This window comes from Octopus sinensis, linkage group LG6 (genome assembly GCF_006345805.1).
Source record: "Octopus sinensis linkage group LG6, ASM634580v1, whole genome shotgun sequence".
Classification (NCBI taxonomy): Eukaryota; Metazoa; Mollusca; class Cephalopoda; order Octopoda; family Octopodidae; genus Octopus; species Octopus sinensis.
In genome coordinates this window covers 44,430,528-44,453,027 of record NC_043002.1, presented here as the reverse complement: position 1 = coordinate 44,453,027, position 22,500 = coordinate 44,430,528, and the positions used below count along the sequence as shown (strand labels likewise).

Here is a 22,500-nt window from a genome sequence, read left to right as displayed (position 1 = left end):
TAAATTACATCACAAATTAATATAAGCCGTCCACTGTTATTCTGTCAAAATCATGTTGAAAATCTGAATTTAGTTTGGTTTCAATGATACTATACGGCATATGAATTTTAGAATATACTGCATGGGACATTTTACTGCAAATAAGGTTTCATGGAATTCAGTTACGTAAAATGAACTGTTGATCCTCTCACATAGTTCTTTAAATTACGCAACATTGTTGATACTATGTCTAAAAAATTCCATGCAATATATTCTGTCCTGACAAAAATACTCCCTTATTATCTTCCTTTTCACACACACATGCACACACGCATGCACACACTCATAAATACGTATATGTAAGCAGAGATGCGTGTGTTTATGCGCGCGCATGTGTGTATGTGTGTATATGTATGTACAGACATGTGCACTAACACTCAGTATGTGTAGCGGAGTTTAAACATTTGCATTAACACTTTGACCAGGAGTCGAGTTGTTGATACATACATTCAATCGTGAATACATGCTTTCATACATACTTACATACACACACATGCACGCACGCACACACATACACACAGAGGCACTCACATACATTTATGCACACAGACATATACATGCACACACAAATACATATATATCAATCTGTGAAAGCAAATCATTATTCCGATTCTATTCTTAACAAAAAGACATTAAATGATTTTCGGAGCTGTATTTATTTGGCAAGTGCTTTAACCTGAGAACATGTTTTGAAACTGGCACAACAATATCATGAATGAGTCATGACAGACGTCTATATTCACATCGTTGAAAAGTCAAAATAGCAATTTAGAATAATCTACACATAACCTTATTCATGTTTGTTTAAATTTTAAATAGCTATGATGATTTTTCAGTGATATAAAATTTAAATACTGATTTACACTAACTGTACATTTTAATCTTCCTGACATTTCTTCTAAAACAAAATATTATTATACATATGTTTTGAGAGTGCCGTATTTTTATAGCTAATACCGGTCGTTCGTTCTTGTTTGTAGATCTATTTTTCTTAGAAATTCTCTATTCCTGTTGTGTGACAAAAAATTCTTGTTAAACCATAACTATAAACAAGAAACAGCAATCAGTGCATGTGTTTGTAGATTATAATAATGTGACTCTCTCTCAAATATAAATATATTGGCTTCATCCCACGGTTTCAGATCAAAATTCTTGCAAAACAAACCTAAAAACTAATATACAATCAATATTGTTTCCTATAGGGGGAAATTTGTTTAAATCAAGATGTTGCTGTAATTATTACAATTTCAATTTATAAAAGCTGTATTTGCACAATAAAGAGTTGGGCCGAAAATGGGAGATGTAAAATTGTCTTTTTCTCTAATTCACTGCTGCTTGAAGCAAAATGAAGTGTTATATATTCGCTCCAAGTTATACCATAAATTTCATTGAAAATAACTATTTTGTGAAGCGTCTCGTACATAATATCTAAAAAATAAATATGTGACATATTTGATAAACTAATTTTCATTATTTCTGCTCATATGCCTCAGAAAAATTGCAAATGGAAGAAGTTGGAGAAATAAAATAAGTAATTTCTATTTCACTTCATATTTAAACCTTTGATTTTTGAATTTTCTTTATAATTCCTTAATGTATTTCGTTCAGTCGTAGATGAAAGTAACATTTACTGTGTGAGCCTCGAATCACTATCTGTGCATAAATTTATTTAGATCTTAATACATTTCTTCACATTTTTACGCTGTTTTCTCGGACGAGTGGAGTATTCTTTTTCCATTGACTAACCAATCCTTTTTGTCCTAATAATTTCTTATGAAAATACTTTATCAATATATATCTAACTCTCACTAAAAGCCAATTCGTATTTTTTACAATTACAAACGATTCAATAACATATACATTGATATACGTGATCAAACCTTCAAGAAGAAGTGTTATTTTGGAAAAAAAGAAAAGAAAACCCACAAGAACTATATTTCTTGTTGCGACTCCAATATGTAATGTTCTCTATGTTTCATGAAATCTTCCATCAATAAAATTGTATTTCAAATTTCATATTTGTTTCTCGTATTCTATATTGCGTTGCGTCACATTGGTGCATATTCTACCATTTCTATGTTGTGATTAGAATTTTGTTACTTATATGTTTGCCAACAAATTGATGCCAGTCCACTAACACACATACTGTAACACATATTTACATGCATTTCCACCTGAATAGTAAACTGGTAAGTCTTCATGTCACAAATGATCGTATCAATTCATTATCCTCCTCTCTTATAAAGTAGCATGGCAAAGAATCGCATGCAAATTAGTTTACTGGGAATATTGACTTGCTTTTCATGACTGTAAGAGAAACTTCGTCAGGAGCTTCAAGAGATGAAAGGGAATCGGAAACTTTTTATCATTACGATTTTCAGCTACAACCTTTTCGGAAATATATACAAATTCAAGAATAAAAGTATAACATTGACGATTTAGAGACACCGATAACATTCCCTCTATAGATTAGTATAGATTTGCTAATTGAAACTCCATATATGCAAAATATAACGTGTCTTGAATGGCACAACAATGTAGAGTGGACGATAATAACTGTTATAATTAAATTATGCATAGTCTGATGTACTAATAATATTTCGGAATACAAAAATTCCTTCTTCAGATACCACTAGGAAATGATCGAGTCACTGCTATAATCGGTTTTCCAACGGTTACAGAATTTTTTTTTTCGGAAGCATCTCTTCAGGGGTATTTGTTACAAAGCCACAAGAATTTAAGTTTGAGGCGTTTCTTCTCTTGGTCAACGCAGTGGTGGTAGAATCGGTCAATAGCTGCAGTTGTTCTTCGTTATGTAGTTTCAGTGGTTGACGTGATGCTGGATATTATTTCTGAGAATTTGCGTATGTGCTCATGGAGCTGGTAGTGTAGATAGTGCATGATTTTTCTGATAACAAATATATGTATTTCAGTGATCGTCGAAGGGTAAGGCTGCGGAAGCACGTGGGTAGATGTATGTTCCTGATGGTGTCGGGAATTATGTTGTTTTTTTAGGTAGCGTTTAAGAAAGTTTGTTTGGTATCCGATTTTAGCACGTTTCTCTTATAGCTTGATTAACTACCTAGCGGTTGCAAACTCGACCTACCCCAGGCATATACATAGGAGAGTATTGTAGTTCGTTTGAAGCATTGTGTATTATTCGTAAAATATAACGTGTCCTGAATGGCACAACCATTCAGAGTGGACTATAATGACTATTATAATTTAATTATTCATAGTCTGACTAAGGATAATTAAATTTAACAGTTATTATACTGCACTCTGCATTGTTGTGCCATTCAAGACACGTTATATTTTACAAACAATACACAATGCTTCAAGCGAACTACCATACTCTCCTATCCATATATGCAGCATGGGGCAAATAATTTAGAGAAATGTTCAGTGAAAAAACGTTATCTAGTGTAAATTACATCTAAACGTTAAAACCAATACTTGGTACTTTTATATTATAAAAAATCATTAACAGATGAAGAATGTTTAGCGTAAAAAATTATGTTTGTAAAGCTTATACTAGAAAGTTAATGAAGTCATTCATGAAAATATAGGGAGAGGAGGAGGAATTAAAAAGTATGAAGTAGAAGTGGATTAAGGAGTCTTGTTTACTCAAGATCCGTATTAAGGTAACATGGAAGTATGATAAAGGAGAAGATGGGGAAAGTGGTAATTCAAATAGAAAAATGACGATTAATGTTGTATATACTTACGAAGTCTATTGCTGAGAACAGGGATAAGAGAACATTTTAGGAGATGTAGTAAGAAGAGAAATATAGAAGCGATAAGGTAATAAATTAGAGAGGGTGAAAAGGAAACGAAATTTTACTAGTGTAGGGGAGATAAATAAGACGAACAATAATAATAATGACCAAATATGGGAGGTAATAAGAGAAGTGAATCTTAAAAATAAAAGAAAGATTAATGATAAAGGTATTGAATGCGTAGGATAAAGCTATACAAAAAGAATATTTTGCATATATAAAGAGTTATGCCAAAAGTATTATTCTTGCTGAGTATTATGTAAGAAGGATGCGGTATTACTATATACGATCGTAATGAATAAAAATACATGTTTTATAGGTCCAATGCATGTAAATATATTAAAGACAATAATTATTATGATCTACGAGTAGGTTGATACATGTAGTGGTACATATAATGTTACAAAATTATAGGATACATGCATATCGTATATGGAGCAGAGTGAATGCATATGCAAATATATATATATATATAGAGGCATACATACACGTATAGCATATAGATACAGAAATATGTACATATACATACAAATTGTATATACATGCATATAGATGTACAAATGTATACATATGTAAATAAACCCCTTTTTTACTTATACACCCACAGTATTCATATACACATACGGATACACACACACACACACACACACACACACACACATATATATATATATATATATATATATATATACAAATTCATACATATATATGTAGGAGCACTCCGTCGGTTGCGATGACGAGGGTTCCAGTTGATCCAATCAACGGAACAGCCTGCTCGTGAAATTAACGTGCAAGTGGCTGAGCACCCCAGAAACACGTGCACCCTTAACGTAGTTCTCGGGGAGATTCAGCGTGACACACTGTGTGACAAAGCTGGTCCTTTGAAGTACAGATACTACTGATTTTTGCCAGCTGAGTGGACTGGAGCAACGTAAAATAAAGTGTCTTGCTCAAGGACACAACACGCCGCCGGGAATTGAACTCACGACCTTACGATCATGAGCCAAATGCCCCGAACAACTAAGCCACGCGCCTTCACATATATATGTACATACACACGTATACACATAAAAAATATATACAAACATAGATTCACGTAGAGGTATACATAGATATGCAGATTTAGACGTAAACATCTACAACCACACTATAACATACAAGTATATATATACCAGTATTAAAAAATAAACTTAATTGTAAAATGGAATAACTAATAACATTTGCAAGTATTTACTGATGTAGATTTGTGGGGAGTAGGGGGAAATGGGAGTACATATACGTACGTATATAAGGTATACATATAAGTAGAAATGTATATGTATACTCAAATACAAATATATAGTTTTACAAAAAACTACATACAGAAGATGATGCATCTTACACATATCTATATGAATGTGCATACAACACCCATATACACCTGCATATAGATATATGTATATATACACACAATGGGTGTATATACTCACATGTATGTATATACAGACGCATATAGATATGTAAGCTCATAGACAGCAAACATACACGCATACGCATGTGTGCAAAAGTATAGAAGTAAATAAGAAAACAGACAGATATAAGTTCATTTATCCAAGCGTATGAGGAAAAAGTATAGAGAGACATAGTTTGCATAATAGCCCTATATATAGACGGTCCTTCAGTTATCATAAAGGAAAATTTAAAATATAGTATATAAAGGGAATTTATGTTATGGTAACATAGTAAGATACGGTTCTATATTGGATAAGGGAGAATGTGTGATTTTAAAAAATATCAAATTAGGAAATAAGGAAGTAAATAGTTATTTTAGATTAATGAATAGGAATTTGGTCATGTGTTTACATAAAAAAAAAGATTTCACCCCTCGGTTTCCATTCATTCTTTTTATATTATTGATTTCTTCTAGACATAGTCTGCAAATTTATTGTCATTTCTGTAAGAAGTGGCCGAAGATAGAATTTTCCAGGAAACTGAGAAATTAATATTGTTTCCTTGAGGTGCCAATTTTTTAAAAAATTTTAGTCCGGTACGGTTCTCTTTTCTATGGTCCCTAAAGATGGATTCGTGGGTCGAAATGCGCGATTTAACCCAGTTTTGCGTGCAGCCTATATAAATCTCGATGAGTCCTGCGTGATAATTGTTGTCTGGTATACAAAGTCGTTCTTTTTATAATTTCTTTCTAATTTGCAAGCATTAGTAGGGCACGCAAAACCATATAATATCATTTCCAGGAGATGCCGACTCTGCTCAGGGGAATACCTGCCTATTCTGTGGACCAATAAGAAGATCATGAATAGAAGTGGTGAATGTTGTGGGAATGAATTTGAATTACCGTTAACCTAATAAATAATCACAATTCACCTTAAGGTATGGAGGACAGCGGCGACTAGCCTCTCCGCCAGCGATATATAGAAAACTGTGCCAATCTGAGAATTTTCTCATGGTGTCTACCACAGTATACTTCGTTCTAACAGAGCATCTAAGTTTTAGTGCAAAAATGGGTAAATATGAGAAGGAGAAGAAGGAAGAAAGGTGAAGGTGAAGAGAGCGGGACGAAGCCTTCATTGTGGGAAGAAAACTTTCAATCCTATTGAAGGAGATATGAAGAATTTTAATGCGTTTTTATGTTTGACTCCTTGGATAAAGTTGATTACAAAATTGGAAATAACATGTCTTATCTTGTGATTAATTCCATATACGAAAACAATGGGAGAGGCAATTATTTGCATTTTGGGAATATAGGTATCTATACATTTATACGCATATATATATATATATATATATATATATATATAATAATAATAATAAATATTAGGGAATAAATCCAAATTTACAGGAAAAATCAGATTTAGGATTGAATCCAATTTTATAGTAAAATATTATATTATATTAAATTAGAGACAAAACCACTATTATGCAAATCAAACAAAGAAAGACTTAAGCCAATACATAACATAATTTATATAAATTTAGAAATTTAACAATTATAAATAACCACTACGATCGTTTCATGTCTTATTTCAGCACATCTTTGAGACATTCTTCAGGTGGTTTCAAAACCTTCTTGGCGAGTTTTAAACTATGAACGGTTGATGCGCAAGTATGTGTCTCAATAAAACACCCCTCAAGCGTATGACTACCAGGCCAATTTGGAAAACAGAATTACTTAAAACATATCACAATTGGTATTTTCAACGTTCTAACCAAATTCTATCAAGAAAAGAATTCCTTCAAAACATACGCGTTACAAAGAGAACAGAGAGATGGGCGACACACCGAACAAAGATAAAGCCAGGTAGTTCATAGTTTAAAACTCGCCAAGAAGGTTTTGAAACCACCTGAAGAATGTCTCAAAGATGTGCTGAAATAAGACATGAAACGATCGTAGTGGTTATTTATAATTGTTAAATTTCAAAATTTATATAAATTATTTTATGTATTGGCTTAAGTCTTTCTTTGTTTGATTTGCATAATAGTGGTTTTGTCTCTAATTTAATATTATATATATATATATATACGCGGTGATATATGTATCTATATGCACTTATACGCATATATATATATATATAATATATATATATATAATAATAATAAATATTAGGGAATAAATCCAAATTTACAGGGAAAAATCAGATTTAGGATTGAATCCAATTTTATAGTAAAATATTATATTATATTAAATTAGAGACAAAACCACTATTATGCAAATCAAACAAAGAAAGACTTAAGCCAATACATAACATAATTTATATAAATTTAGAAATTTAACAATTATAAATAACCACTACGATCGTTTCATGTCTTATTTCAGCACATCTTTGAGACATTCTTCAGGTGGTTTCAAAACCTTCTTGGCGAGTTTTAAACTATGAACGGTTGATGCGCAAGTATGTGTCTCAATAAAACACCCCTCAAGCGTATGACTACCAGGCCAATTTGGAAAACAGAATTACTTAAAACATATCACAATTGGTATTTTCAACGTTCTAACCAAATTCTATCAAGAAAAGAATTCCTTCAAAACATACGCGTTACAAAGAGAACAGAGAGATGGGCGACACACCGAACAAAGATAAAGCCAGGTAGTTCATAGTTTAAAACTCGCCAAGAAGGTTTTGAAACCACCTGAAGAATGTCTCAAAGATGTGCTGAAATAAGACATGAAACGATCGTAGTGGTTATTTATAATTGTTAAATTTCAAAATTTATATAAATTATTTTATGTATTGGCTTAAGTCTTTCTTTGTTTGATTTGCATAATAGTGGTTTTGTCTCTAATTTAATATTATATATATATATATATACGCGGTGATATATGTATCTATATGCACTTATACGCATATATATATATATATAATATATATATATCAACAATCAATGAACGGCCATAATAGGCCATTCACCCACTAGAAATAACAGCCAAAGCTTCAACCGCAAATAAAAGTCAATTCCGTAAACCAGGAGAAAATTTAAAAAACATTTACCCTGTAATTTCTTATACGATGCACCGTTTCATCTGCTGTTTAATGGTAAACTAACCTGATTAATTAAATCAAGCCAATCTTCCATAGGCCCTCAGATTCTTCAGTAAGAAATAGCCCAGTCGGAACAGATATTTTCACGAGGCATTTCCGACCCTGCCAAGGTAATATCTGACCTAAAATTTTCAAATCATCGCACTCGCGCCAAATTTATCGGCAGCAAATAAATATAAGCCGTCGATTCCATTACGGAATTAACCAGAAAATTCATAATTAATCAATATAGGGTGGCAAAAAAATTTTGAAGAATTTTTTTGCCACCAGCGGCTAGTGGGAAAAAATTAAATAGTCATAGACCATTTTTAAGTTCAACATCAACAATCAAGGAACGGCCATAATAGGCCATTCACCCACTAGAAATAACAGCCAAAGCTTCAACCGCAAATAAATTTTTTCCCACTAGGCCGCTGGTGGCAAAAAAATTCTTCAAAATTTTTTTGCCACCCTATATTGATTAATTATATATATATATATATATATATATATATATATATATATATATTATATATATATATATATATATATATATATATATATTATATATATAATATATATATATATTATATATATATATATATATATATATATATAATATATATATATATAATATATATGAATGTGTGAGCGTGTTTGAGGCTGAGAATGAGGGAGAGAGAGTGTATGTTTGTGTGTGTGCTTTTGTATGAGTAAACTTATATAAAATGATGCGGTTGATGCGCAAGTATGTGTCTCAATAAAACACCCCTCAAGCGTATGACTACCAGGCCAATTTGGAAAACAGAATTACTTAGAACATATCACAATTGGTATTTTCAACGTTCTAACCAAATTCTATCAAGAAAAGAATTCCTTCAAAACATACGCGTTACAAAGAGAACAGAGAGATGGGCGACACACCGAACAAAGATAAAGCCAGGTAAGCTATTGATGTGAATAAATTGATGAGAAAATCAAATCTATATAATTATTATTCAAACTTCAGGACAATTACAAAACAGCAACATCATGAGAACAAAAGGCATTTTCATATATATAATACACATACATACAAACTCATAAATATATAAACATACATAAACACATATGTATCTCTCTCTCCATATATATATATATATATACATATATATATGTATGTATATATGTATGTATGTATGTGTGTATGTACCTATGTAATATGTATACATATGTATTTGTGAACGTATGTATACATGTGCATATATATATATATATACAATATATATTTATATTAATATGTCTATATATATATATATATATATATATTCATATATGTTATGATTTAGAACAAACAGTAAGCTGTCATTATAGTAATCAGAGTTTCGAATGTCGGAGCGAAGAGCTACGATACATTCTCGTCGTCTGCTATTAATGACAATAGATGCTATGAAAAACCGTTGAATAAAAAGGGAGTTATTCTAATAGGTAGAAAAAGAAAAAATGAAAAAATACACGTAACAATATTCTCACAATATATAGACATAAAGCTCCTGCGTTCATAACGTCTACATACATACAGACTCTCGAAACCTGTAGACGTACATGCACATATACACACACACATATATGAGCATGTACGTACTCAAACATGCACACCTATCTACACACACATGTATATATATATATCTATCTTTATATATATAAAACTGAGAATCTGTGTCTGTCTGTTTCCCTAAAACTTGAGAACTACACAACCAATTTCATTCAAATTTTATACATGCATTACTTAGAGTCCGGGAAGTGTCATCGGCAAAAATAATTTTGAACTTTTTGCCTAGGGCGAGCCCACAGCAATATCATATCTTCTCCACTACGATTCCCTAAAACTTGAGGACTACACAACCAATTCCATTCAAATTTTACACATGCCTTACTTAGGGTCCATGTAATTTCATGGGCAAAAAAAAATGTTCAACTCCTTGCCTAGAGCGAGCCCATAGCAATATCATATCTTCTCCACTATTTCAGTATTACGTGTTAAAAGTGAAACAAAAACGTTTCTCTATTTTATGTCAGATACTTTCACTTTAACAATAAAAATAAGTAATAATTAAAATCAAACTAAAGTATAATATAATCGTAACATAACAAAAGTAAAAATAGCAATTGGTATAAAATTGCATCAATGACTTGAACTTGAATAAGTGGTTTCACATGAATGGGAATAAATTAAAAATAAAATTAGCGTGCAGATATGCAATAGTCCAGATTGATAATAAAAAAATTAAATTAAAGAAAAGCCTATTGTCTATAAAGTATACAATGTAGAGAAAATAGAAGATTTGAACACCTGAAGGAAAGCACCTTCGAAAAGTGTCTTGGTGCGACTATGAAAGGTATGTAATCAGAGGCGGTAAGTTCGCCACAATAGAAGCAAGTTTCAAGTCAACGGAGCGTGCAAGGGAGTACTCGACTCGAACTTGCAAAGTGGACATATTTTACATTTACCTTTATATCTGGGACGTAGGACATCCCGGAAAAGAATTTAAAATCCCCAAACCCAGAAGTAGAGGTAGGCTGGATTGTAGCCACACTTCTATACAAGAGGGAGGACAAGATACAATTGATCGAAATTACAAGAGACGGGCTAACAATTCTAGTCTGTTATATATTTTGAGTATTGTTATCACTAGCGATATCAAGATATAACTTTGTATTTTGTATTTTATGTGTAGATGTATATATATATAGTTGTACATGTAATATGTACACATATATATACACATATATACATGCACTAGCACTATGACCCGGCAACGACGGGTCTTTAATGCTAGTATATATATATATATATATATATATATATATATATATATATATATATATATATATATATATATATATATAATATATATATACAGTTGCGGCCAAAATGTTCAGAACGGCTTGTTTTTCGTCAGAACAGTAGGTATAAGTTTTTATCAAAGTTGTTTTATATTCTATAATTTTCACAGACAATAAAGACAATATTAATTGTTATTATCTAAGATTTTCGTGTAATTTGAGAAGATAATACAAAAGTTATGGATGATTTAATGATTTACTGCAAAACCCATGGCGGCCAAAATGATCAGAACGGTTGAAAAAATAACAAAATAATCAAAAATGACAGAGAATACTGGAATTATTTAATATTTAGTGTGAAGCCTTTTAGCTTCAATCACACTTTGACGTCTTCAACTGTATGAGGAAATTAAATTTTCAATTTCTTGCTGGGTGATCTTATTCTATTCTTCCTGAAAGGCATTCCATATTTGCTCAGTTGTTTTAGGATTTCTGGCTTTCGAACTTTCTCTTAGAATATTCCACACATTTTAAATAGGATTGAGATCTGGGCTTTGAGCAGGCCAATCCATAACAATAACCTTTTCAGCCTTGAGGAAGTTCATGGCCACCTTAGCTTTGTGACATGGGGCATTGTCCTGCATAAATATGGGTGGTCGCTTAGTTGAATTTCTTAGCACAGGCAAGACATGATTTTTTACAAGTTGTTTATAAACTCCTGCATTTAGCTTTCCACGTAATCGCACCAAAGGGCCCACACCATCTCCAGATATCATTCCCCAAACCATGACACTTCCTCCACCGAATTTAACACTAGTCTTAAGGCATTTAGGCGGCAATTTTTCACCTCCTGTTTTACGAACGTACCTTTTCCTATCTGAGCCAAATAACATAAACTTAGATTCGTCACTGAAATGCACCGATTGCCATTTTTCTTGAGACCACAACACATGTTCGGTTGCAAAGGTAAGATGAAACTTTTTATTCTTGGAGCTGATCAGTGGCTTCACTGCAGGTGCTCTTGCTTGTAGGTCATGTTCAACTAAACGACGAGACACAGTTTTTCGAGATAAAGTTTTCTTCAGTACAATGCTCATTTCCCGAGAAACAGCAGCAGCAGTTTTAAATATGTCCTTTTTAACCAACTTTACCATAGCACGATCTTCTCTCTTGGTCGTTTTTCTTGGCCTACCTGTAGACTGTCTTGCTTCACACGAACCACAATCATCGTAGACCTTAAGAATACCGTGCACAACTCTTTTTGACTTGTTAATAATCTTTGCAATAGACCCAATACTTAAATTATCCTTCTTTCGAAGCTTAATAATCTTTTGACGAATTGGTAACGGAGTAAGTGGCATTATATTAACAAAGTGCACTGCAGATATTCTTACTAATGTTTAGTAAACGAACCGTCCCGTAAACAAATTCAAAACATTAGAGTTCGCCAGTTCAATATATTAAAACACGGAGTAAAAGCAACCGTTCTGATCATTTTGCCGCCATGGGTTTTGCAGTAAATCACTAAATCATCTATATATTCGTATTATCCTCTCAAATTACACCAAAATCTGGGAAATTAGCAATTAATATCGTATTTATTGTCTGTGAAAATTATAGAATATAAAACAACTTTGATAAAAACTTATACCTACTTTTCTGACGAAAACAATGCTGTTCTGAATATTTTGGCCGCAACTGTATATATGTGCACGCAACTTTATCCTCGTAGACACATAGGTATTTGCACGCACATACACATAATATAATACATATATATTTAGATATACATATAAATATACGTATATATATATATATATATATATATATATATATATATATTATATATATATACATATATATATACTATATATAATATATATGTATATATATATATGTATATATAATAATCTATATATATATAATATATACAAATGCATATAGATATTATCCGTTATATATGATATATATATATATTCTATATATACATATATATATATATATATATATACCTATATCTACGTCATATATATATATATATATATATATATATATATGTAGTTATATATATTAAAAATATATATATATATATATATATATATATGTATATATATATAGATATATATATAATATATATATAATATATATAATATATATATATATATATATATAATATATATATATATATATATATATATATATATATTATATAAGGTTAATCCAAACGGGAAAACAGAAAAAACAACAACACGTGGAACAATTACAGTATTATTTTATTAGGCGCTCAGGAAAATGGAAGATGGAGGGTATGACGTTTCGAGCGGAGCTCTTCGTCGGAAACATAGGAGAAAGAAAGATCCCGAGACGGGAGGACAGAGGAAAAAAAAATTGCAGGTAGTCTTCACGAGGTCACATACTAAAAAAAATAAAAAAATTATAATATATATATATATATATATATATATATATATATATATATATATATATATATATATATATATATGGGCTTACATTCACACTCCTACTTACCTGACCGTTAGGAAGGAGAGACATACAAATAAGAAAGAAGAAACCAAAGGCCACTGACGAGGTCACAGGAGTGTGACTAAAAAACTCTGGCCGAAAGAAGATTAAGATTAATGTAAAAAATGAATAACTCTGAAGCAAAGTAACACCGAATATATAGTGCGTGTTTTTATTGGCTAAACTGGCAAAATGACCATTCCTAAATGCAACAATATCCGTTTGAACACACGATTTCACATGAAATTGTGGCAAAACAAATATATAAACGTAATTATTATTATTATTATTATTATTATAGATGGTCTACAATAAAAATATAAACATAAAGATCTTCTATAGAAACTATAACCAGCACTGATTTTTGCTACCACGTTTCGCATCGAGACGTCAGAGACGAATGAGATTTGAGACCAAAGTGTATAATGGGTGTATATGCCATACATCAGAGATTGCTGCCCCTTCATCAGCATGCATCTAACTCATTTCTATATTTTGAACACATTGGTTATATAACTAACCGCATACAGCAGTGTTGTTATTGGATATATCAATTTACATATTAGACGCATTCATGGCACTGTTTTGTAAACATTAAAGGGGCAACAGAAGGATCCTGCCTCTCAAGGGCCGTAGATTACAGAGTCACCCTTACACGATCAGATAGCGTACTAAGCACTATACGCGTATGCCAGCTAATGACTTTAAGGGAAGATGCTCCTCGTATATGCTCTCGTTTTCTCTGGAGACTCCGTGAGCTCCGAGACGAAACACCCAACATCAAGTAGACTAATGTCAGAAAAGCGTCACTATATTCACCGGGCACCCCCAACAGCCAGCTCAGGTTCCCCGAAAAACTGTATGTCCTCCAACAACCCGCAGGATCCATCAACAAGAAATACGATTTATCTTATTGCAGTCAACAGAGGTATGCCCTTCTTGCAGATTTCAAGCCTCTGCCTTCGACAACCCGGATATGCCATAGTACTAGCTACTACTCTACACCACCTGCACCAAGGATACCGCCACCAACCCCCCATGAGCAGGAGCGCCAATCTCCAAGGCTTATGCGCATGTATACTCATGCATGCGTGCGCTTGCGTGTGTACATGCACACTGATATGCATGCGTACATGAGTGCATGCATGCGTATATATATATGTGTACATATAAGTGAATGTACCTATAAATGTATATATAAACGAATACGCATGTGTGTACGTACATGTGTATGTATGTGTATGTATGCATGTGTAAGGGTGTGTGCGCACGCATGTTCATTCATATATGTGTTTGTGTGTGTGTGTGTGGGGGGGCATACAGGTGTACGACTTGTAAAGATGCGCACGCTTGCGCCAATATAGGCATGCACGCAAAACCATATGAGTGCGTCTACACACCCACGTATACAAATATATACTTGCACATACCTTCCTACTTCCTTTCCAAAAACTTGACCGATTTTCTGTCCACCACGCACTCGATTTCTTACTCACCATGCTGTATTTTCCAACTAACTGTTACCGATAGACGAACATCAAACTACGACACCGCATGATATTCCTTGACCAATAGCATCCCACTTTACTTGCGTCATTCAAATGCAAACAGGCTGAAGACTAGCATTACGCTACCAACGAATTTGAATCACCAAGACTACGAGCAAATTTGAATCAAACTGTTTCGTTCCATACATGTAACCCTAATAAATTTGTTGAGTGCCCTCATTCGGATATATACATACATACATACATATATATATATATATATATATGTATGTATGCATGTATGTATGTGCGTAAATGTTTGTGTAGATATGTGTCAATATTTGTGTGTCAGTGTTTGTTCCCACAACATCGCTTGACAAACGATGCTGGTGTGTCTACGTCCCCCGTAACTTAGCGGTTCAGCCAAAGAGACCAATAGAATAAGTACTAGGCTTACAAAGAATAAGCTCTGGGGTCGATTTGTTCGACAAAAGACAGTGCTCCAGCACGGCCGTAGTCAAATGACTGAAACAAATAAAAAGCGTAAAGAGTAATATATATAGATCAATAAATGGTGGGGTTGTGTTGACCGCACGTGGAGAAATGATAAGCAAGGAAAAATTGTAAAAATGCAGAATGCTAAATTGAAAGAAAATTTTAATGAAATGAGAAATTGATAAAATATATAAATATATATTTATTTTATATTTTTTATATAAAAAATATATATATATATTATTTATCAATTTCTCATTTCATTAAAATTTTCTTTCAATTAGCATTCTGCATTTTTACAATTTTCCTTGCTTATATATATATATATATATATATATATATATATATATATATATATAATATATAGAATGAGATAAAAATCCAAGGGTGTGAAAGATTTTAGAAAATTTATAAATAGAAGGTCTTACAGCTATTTCCGGGATATTTTATATATCCTTTCATTGGAGACGGTGTGAGAAAATGGTTAACCGATAGTTATTTTAGATAAGATATGAAGTGGAAACAGAAGTGAAGGAATGAAAATAGACGTGAGATATACAGGGATATTGCATCTGTAGATCCATTATTAGTTGGACTCTTTATTCGCATAATCACCGAACCTGGAGCTTAACTATAGTCTGTCCATAGCACGTCTTATTGACACCATAACCCCTCCCTCTCTCTTTCTGTATATATAATATATATATATGGAGGTCCCGGGTTGAGTCGGAGCTAACCACAGTAAATAAGGTACTCAATACATAGCAGAGTAAATTAATTTATTATATAGAAGGAGCTTCTACAGGACTAGAACTGTTTCATTCAAAAGAAATCATCAGGAAGCTAGTAGACAAGAGTTGTTTTGGCATTTATACATTTAGGCAGGTTTAAATGGGTGGTGGTGGGGGACTTTTTGGGGGGTAGGCATGGCGCAAAACTGTCATTATTAGGGGAGTGGTCAAAGGAATCGGTGGTAATGTAGATAAAAGAATAAATAAAAGAATAAAAAAATAATAAAAAAAGAGTTTTAGGTACGTAAGGAGACTCTCACTTGTTACATCTGCATATATATATTATATACATATATATACACCCCACATATTCACATATATCTATACATATACATACATACCCACATATACATACATATATATATATACATACATACATACACATACATATACATATACATATACATACACAGACATATATATACACATACCCATGTACGTACACACAGATACACATATACATACATATATATACATATATGTATACACACTCGCACATATATATACATACACACATATATACACATGCATATACATGCACACACATTTTTATTCTCTTAAACCTGCCTAAATGTATAAATGCCAATGAAACAGTTCTAGTCCTGTAGAAGCTCCTTCTATATAATAAAATAATATATATATTTTTTTTATTTTTTATTTTTTTGTACTTGTTTCAGTCATTTGACTGCAGCCATGCTGGAGCACCGCCTTTAGAGTGGTGAAAGAGTACAGCATGGATCACCACCATCCCCTTCCGGAGCCTCGTGGAGCTTTTAGGTGTTTTCGCTCAATAAACACACACGACGCCCGGTCTGGGAATCGAAACCGCGATCCTCCGCGATATATATATATTAGAAGAAATGAGGTATTCAGAAATTCGGATGGTTTTATATTATTTACAGATATTTATTTGTATATTACATGTTTTTATACATCATATAACTTAGATCATATATTAGCGCTTTCTCCCATTCTAGTGGGGTTTGCAAATCGAACTAAGTTCCTATGAAAAAATTTTGACCATTTTATAGGGTTATTGAGTGTGTAGTGGTGGGGAGGGACATAAGAGAGTATAAGAGGGTGATGAATGGGGAGAAAGTGAGACAGAGAGAGAGAGAGAGAGAGAGAGAGAGAGAGAGAGAGAGAGAGAGAGAGAGAGAGAGAGAGAGAGAGAGAGAGCATGTGTGTGTGTGTGTGCGCGTGTGTGTGTTCTTGTATTTGGAAGAAGTGTTAAAGAAAAAGAGGGGAAGGGAGAAAAGGGAGAGAGGGAAGAAGAAACAATTGTTTTGCTGGTTAGTTGGTCAGGATGTTTACTCCAAGGGGGTTCTAAGATCCTGGGGAAACGAATTTAAGTTTTGACCATTTTATAGTGTTATTGAGTGTGTATTGGCGGGGAGGGACATAAGAGAGTACAAGAGGGTGATGAATGGGGAGACAGTGAGAGAGAGGATGTGTGTGTGTGCGTGTGTGTGTGTGTTTTTGTATCCGTAGGAAGTGTTAGAAAAAGAAGAAAAGAAAGGAAGGGGAGGGAAGGTAGAACATAAATTATATTTCCTTTTTATCATTGTCTTGTGAGAGAGAGAGAGTGTGTGTGTGTGTGTGTGTGTTTAAGGAGGTATGGTCAAATGCTTTTTTTGTTTTTAGAAAAGAAAACTTGTCTGGAATTCTTTTTATTATTGTTTTGTGTGAGTGTGTGTGTGTTGGGGGGGGTGCCTGTGAGTTCTGGAAGGGGTGTCGTTGGAGAAGGGAAGAAATAATTGTGTTGATATTTATACCACTATATATATATATACTACTACTAATATAGGATGAAGTTTTTTTCTCTACAGAGAAAAATTCCATCAAGAAATGTGGCAGCATATTAAAATACCTTTACGGTTAAAATTATAAACAACTTATAAGTAAGGGCTAAAGAAAATATTTCAAATAATTTTCTTTAGCCCTTACTTATAAGTTATACATATATATATATATATAATATATATATATATGCTAAATGCTACATATATTTGTAATTATAAATGGAAAGATTTGTCCTTCACTGTATAATCATACATTGTATGATCAACATACATTGTCCTTCATAATGTATCTTATACATTTTTTCTTTTTTGGCGGCCCAAGGCTATAGTAGAAGAAACTTGCCCAAGGTGCCCCGCAGTCGGACTGAACCTGGGTCTAAGTGGTTGTTAAGCAAGCTACCTACCACACAGCTACTCCTGCGCATATAAAATTATATATATATATATATATATATATATATATATATACATACATAGTTTATAGGTTAGAGATAGGTGTTCTCTATATAGAAAAGACTTCGAAGTGCTCAAGATATTTGAATTGTAAGTTGGACTACTTTATATCCATACATGTACATTTTTCTATTACATGTATTTAATATTCTATGTACATCTAGTACCATATCTTGCTTGTCATTACATTTACACAGCTACACACACACACACACACACATACATATATATATATATATATATATATATGTAGCTGAGTGAGTATGTGTATGTATATATATATATATATATTTATATATATAGCTCAGTGAGTGTGTGTATGTATGTATATATATAAATGAATGTTTTTATATATAATGAACGTGAAATACAGGAAGGGACGAACACGGAACACAGACAAATCATTCGAAGCCTTCAATCTTCAGTCAGACACCGAATCATCATAGCAAATTTCGGCTGTTCAATTCTGATATTTGCTCCAACTCGGCCAGCCCCAAGAAAAAAACTAAGCTGTAAGCATTAGATTTCTTGGTAAAGACAGGAATGTGAACGCACAAGACGGATGTGAATACAAGAGACGAAAACGAAATTGAAAACAGTAATGAATAAACAAAATATAAATAACGGTGGTTGTCATACGACTTTAGACCAAATGAGACAAAACAACAACAACATAGCAGCTGGCGTAGAAATAATTACCGTTTCGGTAGCGGGGACACATGTTGGTCGAGATACGAAGGCCAACAGAATGGTTGAAGAAGCAGCAGGTCGCAGGAGAGAGAGAAAGAGAGACAGAGAGAGAGGGAATCAAAGAGGGTGGAAGGCAGGGGACAGAATCAGTGACCAAGAGAAAAGGAGAAAGAAGGGATTAAGGAGGATGGAAGGAAGAGGGGAGGAGGATGGGTGGAAGAGAGGGGAAGAATCGGAGGGCGCCAAAAAGTTTGGTGAAGAAGCAATGGCGGGTAGTAAAAGACAGTGTGTATAGAAGTCGTGCAGGGTTTAAAATTGGACAAACAAACGGGGGGTGCACGTAACGCCGCAATAATATAAGAATGAATGTTTTTATATATAATGAACGTGAAATACAGGAAGGGACGAACACGGAACACAGACAAATCATTCGAAGCCTTCAATCTTCAGTCAGACACCGAATCATCATAGCAATTTCGGCTGTTCAATTCTGATATTTGCTCCAACTCTCGGCCAGCCCCAAGAAAAAAACTAAGCTGTAAGCATTAGATTTCTTGGTAGAAGACAGGAATGTGAACGCACAAGACGGATGTGAATACAAGAGACGAAAACGAAATTGAAAACAGTAATGAATAAACAAAATATATATAACGGTGGTTGTCATACGACTTTAGACCAAATGAGACAAAACAACACACAACATAGCAGCTGGCGTAGAAATAATTACCGTTTCGGTAGCGGGGACACATGTTGGTCGAGATACGAAGGCCAACAGATGGTTGAAGAAGCAGCAGGTCGCAGGAGAGAGAGAAAGAGAGACAGAGAGAGAGGGAATCAAAGAGGGTGGAAGGCAGGGGACAGAATCAGTGACCAAGAGAAAAGGAGAAAGAAGGGATTAAGGAGGATGGGAGGAAGAGGGGAGGAGGATGGGTGGAAGAGAGGGGAAGAATCGGAGGGCCCAAAAAGTTTGGTGAAGAAGCAATGGCGGGTAGTAAAAGACAGTGTGTATAGAAGTCGTGCAGGGTTTAAAATTGGACAAACAAACGGGGGGGGGGGGTGCACGTAACGCCGCAATAATATAAAATGAATGTTTTTATATAATGAACGTGAAATACAGGAAGGGACGAACCGGAACACAGACAAATCATTCGAAGCCTTCAATCTTCAGTCAGACACCGAATCATCATAGCAAATTTCGGCTGTTCAATTCTGATATTTGCTCCAACTCGGCCAGCCCCAAGAAAAAAAACTAGCTGTAAGCATTATATATATATATATATATATATATATATATATATATATTGTCATAAATGAGGCGACGTGACCGGACATGCCTTCAGTCAGATCTACTGGCTGTTATCCAAGGGCAGAAAAAAAACAATATGCTGCTGAACGAGGATAAATTTGAGTTAATAATCCACTTTGGAAAAGAGGATGCCCTGAAACTTCCATACTCCCTTCCTTCAGGTGAAACTCTCGCGGCGTCCAACACATCAGAGACTTGGGAGTAATTGTGGACAACAACATAAGCTGGCCACTCATATAAACCCAAAGTTGACATGGCCCGCAGAATGTGTTCCTGGATTCTCAGAACTTTCCAGTCGAGAGATATCCACACCATTATCCTTCTCTTCTCCACTTTTGCCGCGACCCCACTTGAATACTGTTGTCCCTGTGGTCTCCCCACACAATACAAAGTATCATAAAAGTTGAAGCAACCTCAAAGGGCAATCACAAAAAGATAGATGGCATGACAGGCCTCGACTATTGGGTCGACTAGAAAAGCTAAAACTTTATTTTCTCCAACGTTGTCGGGAGCGTTACATCATCTGCATGATGTGGAAAATATTCCATCAGCATTGCCCAAATGATGTTGGCATCACCTTTAAGGTACATCCAAGGCTTATGCCCCGTGCCATCCGCCCAAAACAAAGTCGCACTCTCATCTCATAACAACAATACGGCACAATATTCACACACCTCAATTGGCCCCGCTCTCTTTAACATTACACCAAAACACATTAAAACAGAAACTGACCCTATAGGGTTCAAGAAGTCTTGGACAGACAGATTCCTTCAAGAAATCCGGATAAACCCCCTACACCCGGATATGTCTCTGTAAACAATAACTCTCTACTTGAGTGGGCTATAGTGCCCAAATTCTGACTTGAAAGACTTCACCAGGTGGTGCTATTAAGTTAGACATGGCCTGGGCCAATAATGGCCGAAACCTATCAAAGTATCAAAGTATCAAAGTATATATATGTATATTATGTATATATATATATAGTATATATATATCTATATATATATATATATATATATATATATATATATATATATATATATATATATATATATATATATATATATATATAAATATTAGGAAGACCAATTGCGGGATATGCGATTATCTAATTGAGGGATCAGAGTTCTTCAAACAGGGACAACGGTTTACAGTGAAACAACTTCACATGTGCTTCGAGAACTGATATACACACTAACCTGCTCTGGGTGTCAAGAGCAGTACATAGGCCAAACAAAAAATAGTTTGCGTAAAAGAATGGCCCTGCACAGATCCCAGATAAAAATTCCCCAAAACAGAAAAATAGCTTTCAGCCAACCATAGATACTTGCGCCAAACAAACAAAAACCAGGCTTCAGGATTTTCCCCCTCTACCAATTTAGGGGCGATACAACCTCGAGACAACGAATAAGTAAAGAAACTCTTTATTACAAAATACAGGCCACTTCTTAACGGGTCTACGACAAACGATTAATATACCTCAGCTTTAGAATAATAGAAATACACACGCAAATATTACATACCAAAGAATCCATTACAAATCAGCCCCAATCACAGCTATAATCCATAACATGCCAACTTCAAGTCATACGACACCTCACTACTTCCACTCATTCATATTCTCCCTTCTCTTTTTTCTTCTTCTTCCTCTTCTTCTTCATCATCATCATCATCATCATCATCATCATCATCATCTTCTTCTTCTCCTTCTCCTTCTTCTTCTTCATTATCATCAACATCGTCATCTTCTTCTTCTTCATCTTCTTTTTCTTCTTCTTCTTCTTCATCTTCTTCA

General features: G+C 33.7%; 1 long non-coding RNA gene across 1 annotated transcript in view; it reads right to left on the bottom strand.

Annotated features, from left to right (window-relative positions):
- Window positions 1-196: 196 nt before the first annotated feature.
- The window catches only part of LOC118763903, a 24,266-nt gene continuing 1,962 nt past the window's right edge, over window positions 197-22,500 (bottom strand). The window contains exons 2-3 of the long non-coding RNA XR_004999663.1: window positions 18,833-18,838; window positions 197-286 (exon numbers count right to left, since the gene is read on the bottom strand). This is a non-coding gene — a long non-coding RNA (uncharacterized LOC118763903). The remainder of the gene's footprint in view (window positions 287-18,832; window positions 18,839-22,500) is intronic.